This window comes from Capricornis sumatraensis, chromosome X (assembly GCF_032405125.1).
Source record: "Capricornis sumatraensis isolate serow.1 chromosome X, serow.2, whole genome shotgun sequence".
Classification (NCBI taxonomy): domain Eukaryota; kingdom Metazoa; phylum Chordata; class Mammalia; order Artiodactyla; family Bovidae; genus Capricornis; species Capricornis sumatraensis.
The window spans coordinates 23861642-23884842 of record NC_091092.1 but is presented as its reverse complement, the minus strand read 5'-3'; the positions used below and the strand labels follow the sequence as shown (position 1 = coordinate 23884842).

Genomic DNA, 23201 nt, shown 5'->3' with positions numbered 1-23201 from the left:
CTTTTTAATATGCTGTCTAGGTTGGTCATAACTTCCCTTCCAAGGAGTAAGCGTCTTTTAATTTCAAGGCTACAGTCACCATCTGCATTGATTTTGGAGCCCAAAGAAATAAAGTCTGCCACTGTTTACGCTGTTTCTCCATCTCTTTGCCATGAAGTGATGGGACTGGATGCCATATTAGAACTGCTAAAATTGAAATGATTGACCATACTTAGTTTTATATATGACAGGTAGGAATGAAAAGTGATAAAGACACATTAGAAAGTTTTGCAGAGTTGTTTTCAGTTAGATCTATACCTACTATATATCCAGATTCTCAGATATTTGCCCAAGAGAAATAAAGGCATATATCCACGCAAAAGCTGATACATAAATGTTGATAGCAGGTTCATTTATGCATGTGTGAGTGCTAAGTTGCTTCAGTCATGTCTAACTCTTTGCAACTCTATGGGCTGTAGTCCACTAGGCTCCTATGTCCATGGGATTCTCCAGGTAAGAATACTAGAGTGGGTTGCTATGTTCTCCTGCAGGGGTTCTTCCTGACCCAGGGATTAAACCTGCATCTCTTATGTCTCCTGCATTGGCAGGCTAGTTCTTTACCACTAGCACCACCTGGGAAGCCCAGGTTCAATTATGTTCATCCATTGTGAATCAATAAACAATCCATGGTATAGTCACATAATGGAATACTATAAAGTGATACAAGTAGTGATACAAGTAAGCAATACAAAGTAATGAACTATTGATACAATAACATGGGTTAGTCTCAAAATGATTATACTGAGTAAAAAAAAAAAGTATATATATCATACAATAAATTTACATAAATTATTTAAAATTCAGATTAAAGTATTATAACAGAAAGCCTCAGGCTAGAATCGGTGATGACTTGTTGTGGGAGGAAAGCATGGGAGTATGAACTGAACTGTGTCCCTGCAAAATTCATATATTGAGTCTCTAATGCCCAATGTGATAGTACAGTATTTGGTTGAGGTCAAGAAGGTGAGGCTCTTGTGATGGGATTAGTGCCCTTATGAAGAGAGACCCAGACATCTTGTTATCCTTTTCTCTCTTTGTTCTTAACCCAACATCTTGTGCTGCATTTCCCCTGTTCATTTGTTGATTCATAAACAATAGGGGCTAAGGGAGTGGCAAAAAGCACTCAAACAGAGCTAGGTAGACAAAAATAGGAGTTTCAGGTTTTCAAATATTAGGATTTGTAAGAACAAAATCAAGAAGAGAAAAAGTACACAGTGAAGTGAGCCGGCTCCTCATGTCTCTGAGTTGCTTTGCTTTTCTAGGCATTCAGCAATTTATAGGTGGCTTAGGACAAGGAAAAGAAGGGTCAACCAGAAAGCAGCTGCTAACAAACTGAGAAGCTAAGCAGAACTGTTGAAAATTTTCACAAGGCTTAAGAGAAAACAAAATGCTGATGAAGAAGCACAAAAAGTTCGTGGACTTTGGGAAACACCCAAGGCTATCAACTGAAGCCCAAGAGGGTTTTACATAGAGGAATGGGGTTGGCGGGAAATATATCAGGCTTTATAACAGAACTCCCCCTCAAACTACCTAAATTTATTATTGAATGACCACTCCAGTACTCTTGCCTGGAAAATCCCATGGGCAGAGGACCCTGGTAGGCTGCAGTCCATGGGGTTGCTGAGGGTCAGACACGACTGAGCAACTTCCCTTTCACTTTTCATCTTCATGCATTGGAGAAGGAAATGGCAACCCACTCCAGTGTTCTTGCCTGGAGAAGCCCAGGGACGGGGGAGCCTGGTTGGCTGCCGTCTATGGGGTCACACAGAGTTGGACACAACTGAGGTGACTTAGCATAGCATAGCATTATTGAATGAAGATAATTTGGGCCTTTTCTAACCGCTTGCTAGAACCTTAAGAAAATCTTGCCTGATGAAAAATTTTCCACATAAAATTTAATTTCAAAATTGGATATGGACAGTTTCAGGGAAAAGAAAATCAGAGGTCAATCTCACTCGAATACAAATACAAAATTCCAGCAATAGAAAATTAAAAACAATTGAGTTTTGTCAGTGTAGAGGAGAAACAATGTGAGGATATTTGGGATGGTAGAGTGAGGACCTCTGTAAATTTGTTTGTTTGTTTTTTTTAATTTTTAAAAGCAATAAAAACACTGACAAAAATGGTCTAGATCAACTTTTTCAGATCTCTAGAAATTAACAAAAAGCTCTCAAATATCCAATAACAATTTATTCACGAAAACTCCTGAACCTTTGGTTCAATTCAGTTCAGTTCATTTCAGTCGCTCAGTCATGTCCAACTCTTTGCAACCCCATGGACTGCATTATGCCAAGCCTCCCTGTCCATCACCAACTCCCAGAGTTTACCCAAACTCATGTCCATTGAGTTGGTGATGCCATCCAACCATCTCATCTTCTATCATCCCCTTCTCCTCCTGCCCTCAATCTTTCCCAGAATCAGTGTCTTTTCAAATGAGTCAGCTCTTCGCATCAGGTGGCCAAAGTGTTGGAGTTTCAGCTTCAACATCAGTCCTTCCAATTAACACTCAGGACAGATCTCCATTAGGATGGACTGGTTGGACCTCCTTGCAGTCCAAGGGACTCTCAAGAGTTTTCTCCAACACCATGGTTCAAAAGCATCAATTCTTCAGTACTCAGTTTTCTTTATAGTCCAACTCTCACATCCATACATGACTACTGGTAAAACCATAGCCTTGACTAGATGGACCTTTGTTGACAAAATAATGTGTCTGATTTTTAATATGCTGTCTAGGTTGATCATAACTTTCTTCCCAAGGAGTATGCGTCTTTTAGTTTCATGGCTGCAGTCACCATCTGCAGTTATTTTGGAGCCCCTCCAAAATAAAGTTAGAGAAGGCAATGGCAACCAGCTCCAGTACTCTTGCCTGGAAAATCCCATGGACGGAGGAGCTTGGTAGGCTGCAGTCCATGGGGTCGCTAAGAGTCGGACACGACTGAGCAACTTCACTTTTACTTTTCACTTTCATGCATTCGAGAAGGAAATGGCAACCCACTCCGGTGTTCTTGCCTGGAGAATCCCCCAGACTGGGGGAGCCTGGTGGGATGCTGTCTCTGGGGTTGCACAGAGTCAGATATGACTGAAGCAACCTAGCAGCAGCAGCAACAGCAAAATAAAGTCTGCCACTGTTTCCACTGTTTCCCCATCTATTTGCCATGAAGTGATGGGACTGGATGAACTTCTGGAGGAACAGTAAAATTTGAGATTTTTTTACTTAGACTGGGCTTCCCAGGTGGGGCTAATGGCAAAGAACCCATCTGCCAATGCAGAAGATGTAAGAGATGCAAGTTCGATCCCTGGGTTGGGAAGATCCCCTGGAGAAGGGAATGGCAACCCACTCCAGTATTCTTGCCTGGAGAATCCCATGGACAGAGAGTCTAGCAAGTTACTGTCCATAGAGTAGACTTAGACTACACCAAACATCTCTCCCCAGGTCAATGGCAACCTTGAAAAGAGCAGCCTCCTATTCACAGTCCCATAGTTGCTATGAAATCCAGCAACCTTGTAACCATGAAGGGGGCTGACTTGATTTGGAGTCCCTTGAAAAGCCTCATCCATAGAGAATTGGCCATCTCACATCTCCTTGCCTGGGTTTCCCTGGTGGTTCAGATGGTAAAGAATTAGCCTGCAATGCAGGAGACCTGGGTTCAATCCTTGGGTCTGGAAGATCCCCTGAGAAAGGAATGGCCACCCACTCCAGTATTCTCACCTGGAGAATTCCATGGACAGAGGCTACAATCCATGGAGTGGCAAAGAGGTGGACAAAACTGAGTGACTAACACTTTCATACTTCTCACTTTACATCTCCTTGGAAAAGTCCCAATCACAGGGCCTTGTCAGTATTTGAGCTGACTCAGTGATCACTTCTTGGGAAAAGCCTTATCACTGGGGTTTGATGAAAACAACCATGGTCAATTATGTAACACTGCATCTGGGACAAGGAAAAGACTGACCAGAGCCCTCAAAAGTAATCTGAAGACACGTCCTAAAGACTTTTTAAAATCTTAGATGTATTCTTGGAAAGCTAAAAGGCTGCATACATGTGCAGGTTTGGACACCTGTCTTAGAAAGAGCTGAGAAGACCCTAAGCCCTCACCTCTGGCTGACCTTGAGGCCCCACCAAGTAAATACTGTTTATTCAAAGCTTATTATAGCAACAGAGTCAGCTACCATCACTTGTGTTTTGATAGAAATTCAGACGGAGTGGGAGAGTTTTAGAGTAGAAAAAAGGAAGGCTATAGTAATGCCCTGATTGAAGGCTGTTGAAATGGAGCAGCTGGAGGCTGGGCATCATATGTGATTGCTTAGGAGTGCTTATTTCCAGTGTTCTTGCCTGGAGAATCCCAGGGATGGGGGAGCCTGGTGGGCTGCCCTCTGGGGTCACAGAGTCGGACACGACTGAAGTGACTTAGCAGGAGTGCTTATTTGGCTTTTTCTGGTAGGTACTAACTTGAAAGTGGAGGCAAAAATTAGAGGAGCTATCAGTTATTAACCAAATCCTGGCTGTTTGGGCCCAATTATTACAGGAGCTATTATTTGGCTTCTTAAACTGGTAGCTAGAGATTGTGGCCTGACTTCCTACAGGTCTGACATTTAGATAGCATGCTGGCTTCTGGGCTGATTAGTGTGGATGATGGGTTGGATTTCTGGGCTGGTTGTTGCAACTGTGGATGAGAATTCTATTTCTAAACATTGTCTAGGTGTTGTCCATCTGTATAGTCAGGTTATCATATCTTAGTGAAAAGTCAACGTTTTGTAAATGTTTAATATTTTGTAACTAAACATGTAATGCACTTAAAGGGGGGGGGAGAAGAATGAAATTAAGGAACAATTACTGGAATTACCAGAACAATTACAAATATAACTTGAGGTTATACTATGCAGCTTCACAGGTTGCTCAATGGTAAAGAATCTGCCTGCAATGCAGGAGACATGGTTTGATCCCTGGGTCAGGAAGATCCCCTGGAGGAGGAAATGGCAACCTACTCCGTATTCTTGCCTGGGAAATCTCATGGACAGAGAAACCTGAAGGGCTATAGTCCATGGAGTCGCAAAGAGTTGGACACAATTGAGCATGCACATACACACATATATGTACCATCTACTGAGCATGCACACTCATGCATGTAGAGAAAATAAGCAAATCCTTGAGCTTGAATGAGGTTTTAAAGACAGAGACAGATTGGTTAAAAGACAGTTTTGTAGCTAAGGTCAGAGATTCCTGAAAGGGGCTCCCTAGTCCTTTCAAATTGTAGAAAAAGACCAAAGCATTTTTTTGGATGTTGAATCTAAAAATCTCAGTTATTGACTGGAAGTATGTATCACACAGAAGACTAATTCCACAGAGAGAAGTATGTTGGTAGAAAGGAATGTGAATCAGAAAGTAGAATTAAAAGAGAGAGAGAGGATGGGCGGGGGGAGGGAACAAACAGAGACACAGAGAGAACAGCAAGAGAGTGAGAGAGATATGTCAAAGAAGACAAATAAGAATACCAGAACACACAAGAAAAATAAGAGTTGGAGGGAACAAGCATAAGGAACTATGGTTGGAATTTATACAATTGTCTCCAACAAATTCCATCTTGAAAGTAGGCTCATTCACAAAATTCTTTGCTTTGGAAAAAAATGGATTATAGAAGGTTTCTTTGGTATAGAAGGCACACAGGGTATTTTCCTCCTAAAATGAACTTGACTCTCATGGAAGGAGCAACTTGTACAGAAATTGACATTGCATGCAACTGCCTAGAAGGAATCCTGATTGTCAAGAGTACAGTGATTTGATTCTGCTGGGAGTTAGAGAGGCCATGTGTTTTTACATTGGAGGTAAGGCTCTCCTATGCTTGGTAGAAGAATGGGAGAAATAAAACAATCTATTCGTAAGGGGGAATGCGAATGCCAAAAAACATAAAGAGTCATAGCAGAAAAGAACTCAGAGTTTCTTTCTTCTTTCTTTCCTTTCTTTTTTTTTTTTTCATTTTGTTCCACTCCCAGGAGGAATCTCTTCTCAGACAACCCATCTGTAAAATGTAATTTAAATAAATGGATCTGTCCTAAAGTTACATGAATTCCAAAGAAAATAAACCATCTGAAATTCTTATTCCTCTAATTCAACATCTGTTGTTTTTCTTTTCACTTTTTCTCAATACAGGAATAATTTCAACTCCTGGGCTGAATGGAACATTTCATACCAAATTTTTATAGAAGGATGTTTTAATACTTGAGTGATTAGACTATAAAATGAGAAATTCTAAATTAACTTGGGATGATGCTAAAATGTATCACTTCATTTCTCCCATCTTTTCTGGAAAGAAAGCTTTAATCACCTTGCCTTCAGTATTTCATAGTCCCCCTTCTTTAGCATTCCCAAAAATGTTTAGATTGACTACTGAAATGTGAGGTTAAATTTATGGGCCTTTCTTGATTGTTCATCTCTATTTGGAATGCAAATTTAAGTATGGATATGACAGCTGGGGCCAAGAGGTTAGGAGGGATGGCAGGGAGAAAAGGACAGTAGAATATATTCTGGGTAAAATATGTGATCTTTCAGTCAGAAAGATGATAGAAAATTGTCCCTCAAATTCCTACTGCATGTATTTTAATATGACATATTTGGTATTTTTAAAATATATTGTTTGATATTGTAGCTACAATTGTGTACTTTGCTAATCTAGTCAACAAAGTCCAAGAAAAAAATGGCAAAGATTCCCAGAATCTCTGACTGGGCTGACTGGTGAAGAATTTCTCCTCGGTGAGTCCGGGTGCAAAGTCTACTTAACTACTGCGCAGACACCAACACAGAGAGTCAGGGAAAACAATCAGGCAAAGTTGCCCCCAAAAAAGGCTGTGGAAGGAGATGGGACATAGCATGGTACTGGGAAGGTTAGCTTTGGGTTAGGGAAGAGACAGTGATCCCTCTATAGTTTGAAGGAAGCACAATAGAATACAGGGTATAAAAAGTTACATCCAGACCTCTGTTGGAAATCGAAACTCTTCCTTAATGAATATTTTCTATGATAGGTCAGAGTTAAAGTCCTCTTCTGAGAGGAGAAGGGATAGTGGATAGGAAGATGAAAGAAAGTGACAAAGGTTATAATAATTGTGTAGGTTAACTAAAAGAGAAACTGATTAAACAAATATAAGGAGCTTGACAGTGCTTCCTACATGGCACTAGTGGTAAAGAATCTGCCTGCCAACACAGGAGACATAGGGACTGTGGATTTGACCCCTGGATGGGGAAGATCCCCTGGAGGAGGGCATGGCAACCCACTCCTGTATTCTTGCCTGGAGAATGCCACAGACAGAGGAACCTGGTGAGGTACAGTCCATAGGGTTGCAAAGAATAGGACACGACTGAAGCAACTTAGCACACATGCATGGAAGGAGATTGATAAACACCTCTGATATCTCAGCTATTATTGACAATATTTTGCAGCATAACTAATCTAGACATTTGCACAGCCATCAACAAGCAAGTTTTGATGTAGGAGCAAAGAGGACTATTTCTAAAACTGTTCCAAATTTAGTGATCTGTAATGTAGGCATGCTAAAAAGGAAAAGATGATAAAGAACTAAAATTGCAAGTCAGGAAATACTTCAGTGATTGACCATTGGATGCAGGCTAGGAAAGAGTATATACATTGAGTTCAGAGCTGATGAACTAGGAGAAAGTGGAAGAATAATTTGACAGAAAATCACAATAGTTTCAAAGAGCAGGTGTAATGGAAGAAAATGAGCTGAAAAAATAGAAGGTTGTGGTCAGTTAGGTAGGATCAGAAGTCTTACTGAAATCCAGTACATGTGAATGTTTGGAGAGTCAAGAGTGTGTAAGTTATTTTATCGATTTTAAAGTCATCCAAGTAAATGAAAGGATTAATAATGAAAAAGGAAGTTGGTAAATGAAAAAGAATATTCATTAGATTGACAGATCATCATTATCATCTGGCAAACATTAATGTAGCTCTTATTAATATAGGGCTGTTCACACTACTTGACATATATTATGCTATATAATCCACACAATCTCCCTTTTAGGAAGATATTATTAATACTTTACAGATGAGAAAACTGAGACACAGGGATATTAAGTAACTTGCCAAACTGCACTGTTAAAATAGGTAAAAGAACTGGGATTGAAGAACAGTTTGGTTCCAGACTCCATATTCTTTACTACTACACCATGGTATGTGGACATTGGATACAGACAGAGGTGGGATAAATAGGTTACTAACAATATAAGACTTGAAGCCTGTGGGCCACGAGATTAGTAGCATGTTTAAGAAGGCTGAAAGTAAAATTGTGTTCTTCGAAAAGATCTCTGTTTCAATGAAGGCAAGGAATTTGGATCAGAGAAAACTGTTTCCATTGGGTACTCACCATTCTCTTATATGCCAAGAGACTGTTTCTGCAAGTAACTGTAACTCGATGTTAGGACTTTCCATGGCTAGGAACAAACCTTTTGGGAAGCCAGATAATACTCCCTGCCAACTAAAGATGCCTATGTCTTAATTCTCAGAACCTGTGAATGTATTCAGTTCAGTTCAGTTCAGTTCAGTCACTCAGTCATGTCCGACTCTGCGATCTCATGAATCGCAGCACGCCAGGCCTCCCTGTCCATTACCAACTCCTGGAGTTCACTCAGACTCACGTCCATCGAGTCAGTGATGCCATCCAGCCATCTCATCCTCTGTCGTCCCCTTCTCCTCCTGCCCTCAATCCCTCCCAGCATCAGAGTCTTCTCCAATGAGTCAACTCTTCACATGAGGTGGCCAAAGTACTGGAGTTTCAGCTTTAGCATCATTCCTTCCAAAGAAATCCCAGGGCTGGTCTCCTTCAGAATGGACTGGTTGGATCTCCTTGCAGTCCAAGGGACTCTCAAGAGTCTTCTCCAATACCACAGTTCAAAGCATCAATTAGGTAACACAAAGAAGGAAAAATAAGACTAACTTTGAGGTGTGATGATTACCCTAGATTATCTGGGTAAGGTAAACACATATGAGTTCTTATAAATGGAACAGTGAGTCAGAAGAGAGAGAAACAAAGACATGGAGGCAGGAAAAGTACTTAGCCCAATATTGCTGGTTTTGAAGGTGGAAAAAGTGCACTCTTGGAGGAGACTGGACTGCAAGGAGAGCCAACCAGTTCGTCCTAGAGGAGATCAGTCCTGAATATTCATTGGAAGGACTGATGTTGAAGCTGAAACTCCAATATTTTGGCCACCTGATGCAAAGAACTGACTCATTTGAAAAGACACTGATGCTGGGAAAGATTGAAGGCAGGAGGAGAAGGGGTCAATAAAGGATAAGATGGTTGGATGGCATCACAGACTCAATGGACATGAGTTTGAATAAATTCCAGGAATTGGTGATGGACAGGGAGGTCTTGTGTGATGCAGTCCATGGAATCATAAAGAGTCAGACATGACTGAGTGACTGAACTGAAATGACTGAAAGTGCACTCTGAAGTATGGAAAACCTTTAGATCTGAAAAATGAAAAGCAATGAAAGGAAATATTCTCCGGAGCTCCAGAAGGAAATGCAGCCAAGCTAACATTCTGCTTTTAGCTCACTAAAACCCACTGTGGGCTTCTGAGCTATAGAATTGTAAGATGATTAATAACAACCAAAATAATAACAATAGCAATGATAAATTTGTATTGTTTTAAACTGCTAAATTTGTGGTGATTGTTAAATTAGCCATGGAAACCTAAAAGAGCCTGAAGCCAGTGGTGGACAGGAATTGGAAGATGAAGAGCCCAGCTTCCTCTCCTTTGAGTGGAACATCTCTGGGTTGTTCCCAGAGATCCCTAGCAAGACTAAGCACCAGTTACCCACACCCTGGCCTGCTAATTAAAACAGTCTATTGACTTTCTTCTTTCTCCTGTCTCATTTCTCTTCTCCTTTACTGTTACTTCCTGGGATCACTTCTCTAATGAACTACTGGTACACTAATCCATGAGACTACTTCTGGGGATCCCAAACTAGGACAGAGATTTCTTGAAAAATTCTATGAAATTCAGGAGGATTTAGGGGACCTTTTTTCTTATGAAGTGAGAATTTCCAATAGAATGCATCTGTAAGGAGGCCTGCAGAGAGACAATGAGCCATAGTCCTAGGACAGTCAGAATAATGTGAGTTTTGATCAAATTTTTCAGGCATATAGATAAAGCGTATTCATTTATTAAAACATAATTATTCAACTGGTATTAGTTTCTTAAGTATATTAATATAATTTTGTCTCATCTGTTAAACATCACTGAAATGGTCCTAATGTAATTTTCTTAAAAATAGATTAAATTTAGTTTTAATTAAACTATTCTTTTGAACTTTGCAAACTGTAATGGGAAGTGAACTGTGTTATTATTAATACTTCAATTAGCTATCTTTCTAACTTCTATTTAATTATATAATCCCTAATTTAGGATAGTATCTTCAAGTTGAAAATATACAGACATCTGATATTTTAGTTGAAAAACAAAAGATTATATTCATTTCATCATAAAGATTACACCCATTTTGTACCATGCAATTAGGCTTCCCAGGTGGGTCAGTGGTAAAGAATCCAGATGCCAATGTAGGAGACTCGGATTTGATCCCTGTGTTGGGAAGAGTCCCTGGAGAAGGAAATGGCAACTGACTCCAGCATTCTTGCCTGGAAAATCCCATGGGTAGAGGGCTACAGTCCATGGGGTCATGAAGATTCAGATATGACTTATCAACTGAGCGCACACACACACACCATGCAGTTATTGTTTTTGATTTATATCAGCAATCACATTCTAATAAGTTCAATCAATAAGTTAATTTTACTACTCCACAAGCCATCTAAAAGCTTGGGTTTAAATATGAAAATTAAGTTATGTTATCTGTGTAGGGGAGCAAAATTTGCCACCCCAACATTTCTTTGGCATGTGCATTATTTTGAGCTGAAAACAATCAAGGTCCAAAAGATCTGGAAGAACCTTTGTCCTTCCCCCTAACTACCTAAAAGAATGTTGAATAATTTAGGCAAACTTTTCCCTTCTACAGAGTTAACACAAATGAAATTAGCCATGTACAATAAAAGACAGTATTTAAATCTCTGGAATAAACATTTCATGTCTCAAAGAAAGTTGAAACTGACCTGAACTTCAAAAAATGTGTAAGATTTGAATGAGGAAGAAAAGGAAGAAGAAACAATGCATTTTAAGGGATTAGTTTAGTTCTGCAGAATACTAACTTCAGGGTGTGTGAAATAGAACTCAGAAAATGTTTGTAGGCTGTGTATTACAATGGGAGGCAGAATAGAGGGACATGGCTCGAAAATACTACCCAAGTAAAAATTTTCCTGATGGTTCACACTATTTGCAGCTGCTTTACAACTATTTAGACTCTAGGTGTCTTCTTTTCTTTTCTTTTTTTTTTTTTTAAATGTAGATCTGCGATCTGTATAATAATGCAACCTGCCCTATGATCTATCTTGGGATGATTTATGCTACCATCTTATTCTGGGGTTATTTTTTAGCATAACTGGAAATAAGATTATAAAATTAGGGAAAATATATTATTAATGTCCTAGTCTTTTCTTTCACCCACTTCGTCAATCCCCTTACTCCACCTTACATACTATAACCTCTTCCTGGTTCTCTCATGTTGGTGGTGGTGGTGGTGGTGGTGGTTTAATCACAAAGTCGTGTCTGACTCTTGCAGCCCCACGGACTGTAGCTCTCCAGGCACCTCTGTCCATGGGATTTCCCAGGCAAGAGGGTTGCTTGGAGAGGGTTGCCATTTCCTTCTCCAACTTTCATGTTGCCCAACCCATATTTCATGTCAGAGAGGAAATAAAACATATTAAACCACTCACAACTAGGAATAATTATGGGCTTCCCTGGTGGCTCAGCTGGTAAAGAATCCGCCTGCAATGTGGGAGACCTGGGTTCGATCCCTGGGTTGGGAAGATACCCTGTAGAAGGGAATGGCTAACTGCTCCAGTATTCTGGCCTGGAGAATTCTGTGGACTGTATAGTACATGGGGTTGCAAAGAGTTGGATATGACTGAGTGACTTTCACTCACCCCTTTCATTTTTAGAAAGATTTTTATGTAAGTGACAGGATAACATTCAATACTGAATTGCTAGTGTGGATTTTTTTTTTTTTTTTCTGCACTGCTAGGTGGAGACTATTTTGGGTGAATTGCATGAATCATACCATGTGGGTAATTCATTATTGACTCTATCTACCTTTGAGGAGAGCCCTGTTCATGCAAATTCAGAGTTGTGACTTATTCCATCATGCAAATAACAAGATTATTTCTCTGTTCTTTATCTGCTATGCTAATCCTAGAATATGAAATTTATCCATGGCTAAACTTTACTCTTTCAATGTAAAAAATCATGAGACCTCAAGTGTGGGCCTTTTTACTAATTTCTTTACTTGTACCAAAAGGCAAACACTCAGAGCTTCCTCAGGATTATCAGTTGTGCTTCTAAATAATCAGCTTATCTGTGTCTAGTTTTATGCAAGTTGCTATTAACAAAAGAATTTGTGTTTGTGTATCCTGGTTTTGTGATGCTTAAATATGCAAATGAATTTTCTGTTTACATATAACAATTCCACTGATGCCTTTTAGAATTCAAAAGTAAAAATAATCACATAGCACACTCTACATGAAACTGGATCAAATATATAGAAAAGATGGAACAAAGGCAAAACCAAGTGGCCCTGGTAGAAGACAATAACTACCCTAAAATGAATTTCTGCTTCCTTAAGCAGATTAGAGCACAAATAAATCTATTTATCATATAGAAATGATATGGGGTGTATTTAGTTAAAAAAGCAGAATACCCATGAGCCAGAAGGACCAGAAGATTCTAAGTTTTTGACCTCTATTGCAAATCTATTTGACTCTTATCAGTAAGAATGCAGAAATTCTGGACTAAACTCTTTGGATGACATTTTACATTTTTATTAATTATTGTCATAATTAAAAAGTATATACTACTACAAGGCTAATTATGAAAATTTCTACCAATATTGTTATTGGAATGGTTAGATAACATTTGGAGTATAAATCTAGTGATTAAATTAGATTCACAACTGAGCCATAATTTGAGAATAATTTCACATCTTTCCTGTTACAATTTTCATTTCCCTAAGTTCCTTTTGTTCTCCTTTTTTAAAAATGCTTGTAGTGTATAGTAATGTTAGTCACTCAGTTATGTCCAACTGTTTGCAACCCCATGTTCTGTGGCCCACCAGGCTCCTCTGTCCATAGGATTTCCTAGGCAAGAACACTGGAGTGGGTAGCCATTCCCTTCTCCTAGGGGCCTTTGCAACCCAGGGATCGAACCAGAGTCATAAACCATTATAATTTGTTGATACTCTTTTTTTTCCCTCCAATTTGTCTTCATTTATTTATTTTTAATTTACAATATTGTAGTGGTTTTGCCATACATTGACATGAATCCACCACAGGTGTACATGTGTTTCCTATCCTGAATCCCCCTCCCACCTCCCTCCCCTTACCATCTGTCTGGGTCATCCCAGTGAAACAGCCCCGAGCATCCTGTGTCATGCATCAAACCTGGACTGGCGATTTGTTTCATATATGATAACATACATGTTTCGATGCCATTCTCCCAAATCAACACACCCTCGCCCTCTCCCACACAGTCCAAAAGAGTATTCTATATATCTGTGTCTCTTTTGCTGTCTTGCATACAGGATTATCATTAGCATCTTTCTAAATTCCATATACATGCATTCAGTTCAGCTCAGTTCACTTCAGTCACTCAGTCGTGTCCGACTCTTTGCGATCCCATGAATCGCAGCACGCCAGGCCTCCCTCTCCATCACCAACTCCCGGAGTTCACTCAGACTCACGTTCAACAAGTCAGTGATGCCATCCAGCCATCTCAATTCTGTCGTCCCCTTCTCCTCCTGCCCTCAATCCCTCCCAGCATCAGAGTTTTTTCCAATGAGTCAACACTTCACATGAGGTGGCCAAAGTACTGGAGTTTCAGCTTTAGCATCATTCCTTCCAAAGAAATCCCAGGACTGATCTCCTTCAGAATGGACTGGTTGGATCTCCTTGCAGTTCAAGGGACTCTCAAGAGTCTTCTCCAACACTACAGTTCACAAGCATCAATTCTTCGGCACTCAGCTTTCTTCACAGTCCAACTCTCACATCCATACATGATCATAGGAAAAACCATAGCCTTGACTAGACGGACCTTTGTTGGCAAAGTAATGTCTCTGCTTTTCAATATGCTATCTAGGTTGGTCATAACTTTTCTCCAAGGAGTAAGCGTCTTTTAATTTCATGGCTACAATCACCATCTGCAGTGATTTTGGAGCCCCCCCAAAGAAGTCTGACTCTGTTTCCACTGTTTCCCCATCTATTTCCCATGAAGTCATGGGACTGGATGCCATGATCTTCATTTTCTGAATGTTGAGCTTTGAGCCAACTTTTTCACTCTCCTCTTTCACTTTCATCAAGAGGCTTTTTAGTTCCTCTTCACTTTCTGCCATAAGGGTGGTGTCATCTGCATATCTGAGGTTATTGATATTTCTCCTGGCAATCTTGATTCCAGCCCAGCATTTCTCATGATGTACTCTGCATATAAGTTAAATAAGCAGGGTGACAATATACAGCCTTGATATACTCCTTTTCCTATTTGGAACCAGTCTGTTTTTCCATGTCCAGTTTTAACTGTTGCTTCCTGACCTGCATATAGGTTTCTCAAGAGGCAGGTCAGGTGGTCTGGTATTCCCATCTCTTTCAGAATTTTCCACAGTTTGTTGTGATCCACACAGTCAAATGCTTTGGCATAGTCAATAAAGCAGAAATAGACGTTTTTTTTCTGGAACTCTCTTGCTTTTTCGATGATCCAGCAGATGTTGGCAATTTGATCTCTGGTTCCTCTGCCTTTTCTAAAACCAGCTTGAACATCTGGGAGTTCATGGTTCACGTATTGCTGAATAGCTCTAGTAATTTTCTGGTGGAGTCTTTAGGGTTTTCTATGTAGAGGATCATGTCATCTGCAAACAGTGAGAGTTTTACTTCTTCTTTTCTAACCTGGATTCCTATTATTTCTTTCTCTGCTCTGATTTGCTGTGGCCAAAACTTCCAAGACTATGTTGAATAGTAGTGGTGAGAGTGGGCACCTTTGTCTTGTTCCTGACTTTAGGGGAAATGCTTTCAGTTTTTCACCATTGATGATAATGTTTGCTGTGGGTTTGTCATATATAGCTTTTATTATATTGAGGTATGTTCCTTCTATTTCTGCTCTCTGGAGGGTTTTTCCTCATAAAACAATGTTGAATTTTGTCAAAAGCTTTCTCTGCATCTATTGAGATAATCATATGTCTTATTTTTCATTTTGTTAATATGGTGTACTACACTGATTGATTTGAGGATATTGAAGAATCCTTGCATCCCTGGGATAAAGCCCACTTGGTCATGATGTATGACCTTTTTAATGTGTTGTTGGATTCTGATTGCTAGAATTTTCTTAACGATTTTTGCATCTATGTTCATCAGTGATATTGGTCTGTAGTTTTCATTTTTTGTGGCATCCTTGTCAGGCTTTGGTATTAGGGTGATGGTGGCTTTAGGATTGGTGTTAGCTCTTCTCTAAATGTTTGGAGAATTCAGCTGTGAAGCTCTCTGGACCTGGGCTTTTGTTTACTGGAAGATTTCTGATTACAGTTTCAATTTCCGTGTTAGTGATGGGTCTGTTAAGGTTTTTTATTTCTTCCTGGGTCAGTTTTGGAAAGTTGTACTTTTCTAAGAATTTGCCCATTTCTTCCATGTTGTCCATTTTATTGGCATATAATTGCTGATAGCAGTCTCTTATGATCCTTTGTATTTCTGTGTTGTCAGTTGTGATCTCTCCATTTTCATTTCTAATTGTATTGATTTCACTTTTCTCCCTTTGTTTTTTGATGAGTCTGGCTAATGGTTTGTCAATTTTATTTATCCTTTCAAAGAACCAGCTTCTGGCTTTGTTGATTTTTACTATGGTCTCTTTTGTTTCTTTTGCATTCATTGCTGCCCTAATTTTTAAGCTTTATTTCCTTCTACTAACCCTGGGGTTCTTCATTTCTTCCTTTTCTAGTTGCTTTAGGTGTAGCAGCTAAGTTGCTTCAGTCGTGTCCGACTCTATGCGACCCCATAGACGGCAGCCTACCAGGCTCCGTGGACCCTCAGATTCTCCAGGCAAGAAAACTGGAGAGGGTTGCCATTTCCTTCTCCAATGCATGAAAGTGAAAAGTGAAAGTGAAGTCTTTCAGTCGTGTCCGACTTATAGTGACCCCATGGACTGTAACCTACCAGGCTCCTCCGTCCATGGGACTTCCCAGGCAAGAGTACTCGAGTAGGGTGCCATTGCTTTCTCCGCTTTAGGGGTAGAGTTAGGTTATTTATTTGACATTTTTCTTGTTTCTTGAGGGATGCCTGTATTGCTATGATCCTTCCCCTTAGCATTGCTTTTAAAGTGTCCCACAGGTTTTGGGTTGTTGTGTTTTCATTTTCATTCGTTTCTATGCATGTTTTGATTTCTTTTTTTATTTCTTCTGTGAATTGTTGGTTATTCAGCAGTGTGTTGTTCAGCCTCCATATGTTGGAATTTTTAATAGTTGTTCTCCTGTAATTGAGATCTAATCTTACTGCATTGTGGTCAGAAAATATGCTTGAAATAATTTCAACTCTTTTGAATATATCAAGGCTAGATTTATGGCCCAGGAAGTCATCTATCCTGGAGAAGGTTTCATGTGCACTTGAGAAAAAGGTGAAATTCTTTGTTTTGGGGTGAAGTGTCCTATAGATATCAATTAGGTCTAACTGGTCTATTGTATCATTTAAAGTTTGTGTATCCTTATTAATTTTCTGTTTAGTTGATCTATTCATAGGTGTGAGTGGGTATTAACGGCTCCCACTATTATTGTGTTACTGTTAATTTCCCCTTTCATTTTTGTTAGCTTTTGTCTTACATATTGTGGTGCTCCTATGTTGGGTGCATATATATTTATAATTGTTATATCTTCTTCTTGGATTGATCCTTTGATCATTATGTAGTGTCCTTCTTTGTCTCTTTTCACAGCCTTTGTTTTAAAGTCTATTTTATCTGATATGAGTATTGCTACTCCTGCTTTCTTTTGGTCTCTATTTGCGTGGAATATCTTTTTCCAGCCCTTCACTTTCAGTCTGTATGTGTCCCTTGTTTTGAGATGGGTCTTTTGTAAACAACATATATAGGGGTCTTGTTGTTGTATCCATTCAGCCAGTCTTTGTCTTTTGGTTGGGGCATTCAACCCATTTACATTTAAGGTAATTATTGATAACTATGATCCCATTGCCATTTACTTTGTTGTTTTGGGTTCGAGTTTATACACCCTTTTTGTGTTTCCTGTCTAAAGAAGATCCTTTAGCATTTGTTGGAGAGCTGGTGTGGTGGTGCTGAATTCTCTCAGTTTTTGCTTGTCTGTAAAGCTTTTGATTTCTCCTTCATATTTGAATGAGATCCTTGCTGGGTACAATAATCTGAGCTTTGGTTATTTTCTTTCATCACTTTAAGTATGTCCTGTCATTCCCTCCTGGCCTAAAGAGTTTCCATTGAAAGATCAGTTGTTATCCTTATGGGAACCCCCTTGTGTGTTATTTGTTGTTTTTCCCTTGCTTCTTTTGATATTTGTTCTTTGTGTTTTATCTTTGTTAATTTGATTAATATGTGTCTTGTGGTGTTTTGTCTTGGGTTTATCCTGTTTGGGACTCTCTGGGTTTCTTGGACTTGGGTGATTATTTCCTTCCCCATTTTAGGGAAGTATTCAACTATTATCTCCTCAAGTATTTTCTCATGGTCTTTCTTTTTTCTTTTTCTCCTGGGACTCCTATTATTTAAATGTTGGGGCGTTTAACATTGTCCCAGAGGTCTCTGAGGTTGTCCTCATTTCTTTTAATTCATTTTTCTTTTTTCCTCTCCGTTTCATTTATTTCTACCATTCTATCTTCTACTTCACTTATCCTACCTTCTGCCTCCGTTATTCTACTGTTGGTTCCCTCCAGAGTGTGTTTGATCTCATTTATTGCATTATTCATTATATATTGGCTCTTTTTTATTTCTTCTAGGTCCTTGTTAAACCTTTCTTGCATCTTCTCAATCCTTGTCTCCAGGCTATTTATCTGTAACTCCATTTTGTTTTCAAGATTTTGGATCATTTTCAATATCATTATTTGAAATTCTTTCTCAGGTAGATTCCCTATCTCTTCCTCGTTTGTTTGGTTTGGTGGGCATTTATCCTGTTCCTTTACCTGCTGTGTATTCCTCTGTCTCTTGATCTTGTTTAGATTGCTGTGTTTGGGGTGGCATTTCCATATTCTGGCAATTTGTGGAGTTCTCTTTATTGTTGTGTTTCCTTGCCATGGGTGGGTTTGGACAGGTGGCTGGTCAAGGTTTCCTGGTTAGGGAAGCTTGTTTCGGTGTTCTGGTGGGTGGAGCTGGATTTCTTCTCTCTGGAGTTCAATGAAGTGTCCAGTAATGTGTTATGAGGTGTCAGTGGGTTTGGAGTGACTTTGGGCAGCCTATATATTGAAGCTTGGGGCTATGTTCCTGTGTTGCTGGAGAATTTGTGTGGTATGTCTTGCTCTGGAACTTGTTGGCCCTTGGGTGGTGCTTGGTTTTAGTGTAGGTAATGAGGCATTTGATGAGCTCCTGTCGATTAATGTTCCCTGGATTCAGGAGTTCTCTGGTGTTTTCAGGATTTGAACTTAAGCTTCCTGCTTCTGGTTTTCAGTCTTAATCTTACAGTAGCCTCAAGACTTCTCCATCTATACTTCACTTTTAAATAGTTCCTTGATCTGGCTTACACTTCTCAAGATCTATAGGCCCCTTCCTCTGTAGTCAGTGCTAACTACAGGGTTTTGATCTATTGCACCTGTCACTTCCAAGGCAGTTCCCTGTTTTTTTGCTTTTTCTGTTTGCCGGTCTCTTCAGTGTCTAATTTCTGCCCTGACACAAAAGGGCAGTTGTGGACACTTTTTTAGGCTTCCTTGTTCAGTCGTTCTGTGGGGAGGGAGGAACGCTGCAAACATATATCACTGGCATCTGTGGGGAGTGCTTGCAGTGTCTCGGCCACGCTGGGTTTGCCCCACTCACGGCATGTGTGCTTTCCCTGTCTACACTGCTTAGGCTCTAGGTTGCTCTCCTGGGAACTGTCTGAGGCCGGCCCTGGGTTGTATGCACTTTCCAGATTTAAGCCGCTCAGGTTCAGGCACTCAGGTACTCCACAAAGGCACAGACTCGGTTGGGCCTGCGTTTTGTGCCCTTCCCAGCTCCGAGCAGCTCAGGTGACCAAGTGTTTGGTGAGCGCGGTAGCTGCGACTTATCACCTCCCCCAGCCCTGCCGCTCAGTTTTCTGGGTATACAACCGGCGCACCTTCTCAGGTGGATGTTGACTGTCCAGAATCCCAAGAAGTCTTGGATAGCAATGAAGCCTGCTTGCAGTAAGATAGATGATGCCTCTCTGGGGCTGCAATTGACCCCTTCCAGCTCTGGCTGCCCTCGCCTGCCTGTCTCTGGTAGGGGATGGGCTGGTCTGCTGCAGGCTAGCTCTGCTCAGTCCTTTGTTCTGTGAGCGGGCTTGACAGTGTCTTACGTTAGGGCTTTTCATGGGGTAGCTATCCCATAGTCTGGTTTGTTATCTCAAGTTAGTTCCCTCATATTGCCCTTGGGGCATTCAGGCCTGGTCCTCACTCTAAGCAATGCAGCCCGAGCCTCCCTGCCCAGCCCCCGCTTGTTAGTGGTGGATGCAGGCATCTGCACTGCTTATTCACTGGGAGTTACCATTGGGCACATATTCTGTGGGTTTAAATTATTTATTTATTTTTCCTCACGGTTATGTTGCCCTCTGAGGTTCCAAGGCTCACCACAGACTCGCCAGTGAGAGTATTTCCTGGTGTTTGGAAACTTCTCTCTTTTTTAAGACTCCCTTCCCGTGATGGATCTCCATCCCTGACTGTTTTGTCTCTCTTTTTACCTTTTATATTTTTTCCCACCTCTGTTCGAAGACAATGGGCTGCTTTCCTGGGTGCCTGATGTCTTCTGCTGGCATTCAGAAGTTGTTTTGTGGAATTTACTTGATTTTCAAATGTTCTTTTGATGAATTTGTGGGCAGAAAGTGGTCTCCCCATCCTATTCCTCCACCATCTTAGAACCGCCCCCTGTTGATATTCTTATTATTTTATTTCTTTATTTTTAAAAATTTTATTTGAGTATAGTTGATTTACAATCTTGTGTTCATTTTAGGTGTATAACAAAGTGACTCACTTATATATATACATATATTTACTCTTTTTTAGATTTTTTCCATATAGGTGATTACAGAATATTGAGTAGAATTCCCTGTACTATACAGTAGGTTCTTATTAGTTATCTATTTTATACATAGTAGTGTGTATATGTTGATTCGAGTCTCCTAACTTATCCCCCCCTCTTCTTTACCTTCTGGTAACCATAAGTTTGTTTTCTACATCTGTGACTCTACTCATGTTTTGTAAATAAGTTCATTTGTACCATTTTTTTTAAGATTCCACATACAAGCAGTATCATATGATATTTGTCTTTCTCTGTTTGACTTACTTCATTAGTATGTTAATCTCTAGGCCCATCCATGTTGCTGCAAAAGGCATTATTTCATTCATTTTATGGCTGAATAATATTCCATTTTATATATGTATGACTTCCTTTTTATCTGCTCATCTCTCAATGTACATTCTTTAAACATTTTATTGGGGTATAACTGATTTACAATGTTGCACAGCAAAGGAAACTATAAGCACAATGAAAAGAAAACTCTCAGAATGGGAGGAAATATTTGCAAATGAAGCAACTAACAAGGGACTGATCTCCAAAATATACAAACAACCCATGTAGCTCAAAATAGAAAGAGCAAACAACCCAATTTAAAAATGGGCAGAAGATATAAAGCTATTTCTCCAAAGACATACAGATGGTTAAAAAGCACATGAGATGTTCAACATCACTAATTACTAGAGAAATGCAAATCAAAACTATAATGAGTTATCACTTCACACCAGTCAGAATGACCATCATCAAAAAGTCTACAGAGAGGGAGGCAGCCTTTCCTCCAAATGGTGCACCTGTGCTGGAGCAGGACAGCAGCAGATTGGAGCCCAAACTGCAGGGGGGGGGGGCGGTGGGGAGGGGGCAGCCTGCTGCCCAGCGGCATGGAGGCATGACCCCAGCTACCTGAGCAATCAGTCGGCCACATTCCCTACAGGTTTTGGGGCTTGAGGCTGCTGCGGTAAACTCTGTCCAGTTTTCAAACCACACAGGCTACTCAAATTGGAAGGGCCAAGTGCCAAACCCAAACCAGCTCCATGATCTCTCTAGGAGCTGAAGCTGAACAACACCAATCAGGATGATTACATTCTCAGGGGCTATGGGTGAGACTCATGTACATGTACCAGGCTCATGTACATGTGCAACCCTGTGATGGGAGACGAGCATAATGGAGAAGGCACCATGTACATCGCCAGAGGACCGCCTTCTTGTTTACAGAGAGAAGGTGGTGCTAGTAGCAGACATCATCACCCCCAACCAGTTTGAGGCTGAGTTGCTGACCAGGAGAAAGATCCACAGCCAGGATGAAGTCTTAGAGGTTATGGACAAGTTATACTCCATGGGGCCCAACACAGTGGTCATCACCAGCTCCTACCTGCTGTCCTCGAGGGGCACTGACTACCTGCCAGCGCTGGGGAGCCAGAGGACATGGACCCCTGATGGCTCCACGGTGACACAGCACATCCCCATGGAGATGCACAACGTGGACACCATCTGTCAGCACTGGGGATCGCTTCGCTGCCATACTCTTGGTGTGGATGCACAAGCACCCCAACAACCTCAAGGTAGCCTGTGAGAAGACACTGTCAGCTACACACCATGTTCTGCAGTGGACCCTCCTCCACAACACCAGGTGTTAGGTGTCTCTGTTTCTGTCCTTGTGAAAAATGTAACGGCTGCCTTCGAGCTGTGACTGAAACTTGATGCTCCACAGTCACTTTGGTGGGGACCTTCCCAGAACCCCAAAAATCTGCACATCTCAGTGTGTCAGGAGGCTGCCTTGTAATTTCCGTGGCCATGGGACACAGGCTGCTGCATGGCCAAGGGCACCTGTGGGAAAACCACTGCAGCTGGCCTCTTTTGGAAAACTCATTGGGTTTATGGTAGAATGGGTCATGCGCTGTGTGTTTGCTGCCCATTCCTGGTGACAAATATGTCAAGTCACTAGGTCAGTGTGCAGGTACAGTGTGCAGAGGCGGGCTCCTCCTGGGCCCCCACCCCCCACCTCTCACTAGCGTCTTTAACCCCACCCGCCAGTTATCTCGCCCCCCTGCCCTGCAGCTCTGTGTCCTGTGCCAGCCAGGTGGGGCACCTCAAAGCCTCCACAGCTTTGACCGTCCCCACAGTGGGTGGAGGACATGGCAGAGACCTTGACACCAGTCCAGGTGTCCACTGCTGGGGTGACCTTCCTGGCCCCACTTTGCCTGGAATTTTGAGCACCCCCCACCAGGTGTGGATACAGGCAGGATAGCCCCTGCTTATTGCCCACCCCCAACTCTGGGGGCTGCAGGGGTTCACATCTCTTGAAAGTCACAGCCTGGAAGGAAGCAAGGAGATAGCTGGATGTGGGGGCCCAGATGGGGATCCCTGGGGAAGCAGGCTGTCCTAGGGTGGCCCTTCCCCCCATCCCACTCTCCCCAGTCCTGGCCCCACAGACACCCTCCTGAGGCCAGGCCCACATCTCAAGGACTCTCACCTCCTTAGTGCTGCCTTCTACCCTGTGTTGAAAATGCCCCCAAATGAAGGCAGGTGGGTCCCCACTGGACTCCTGCACTCTCTCTTGTCTTTCTTCCCACCCTGCTCATGTTCTGAATATTATAATTTAACTCTCTGGCATTAGTTCCTGCACACAGGGTCAGGGGTCTTCAGCTCCCTACAGTGGTCAACAGGTCAGGGCTTGTGTCCCTGTCATGTTTCTTGGTCCTTGCAGGGCCCACTGGCCTGGGAGGAGAAGGAGGAAACCCTGGGAGTGGGGTACAGTCCCCCAGAAAAGTGGCCAGGGGCCAGCCGTAGTCCCCCAGGGCCCTGGGTCTCAACAGAGTCTTTC

General features: G+C 41.3%; 1 pseudogene; it reads left to right on the top strand.

The window, feature by feature from the left end:
- LOC138071577 (pyridoxal kinase pseudogene) overlaps positions 1 to 22014 on the top strand; it is a 40135-nt pseudogene extending 18121 nt beyond the window's left edge.
- The last annotated feature ends 1187 nt before the right edge of the window (positions 22015 to 23201 follow it).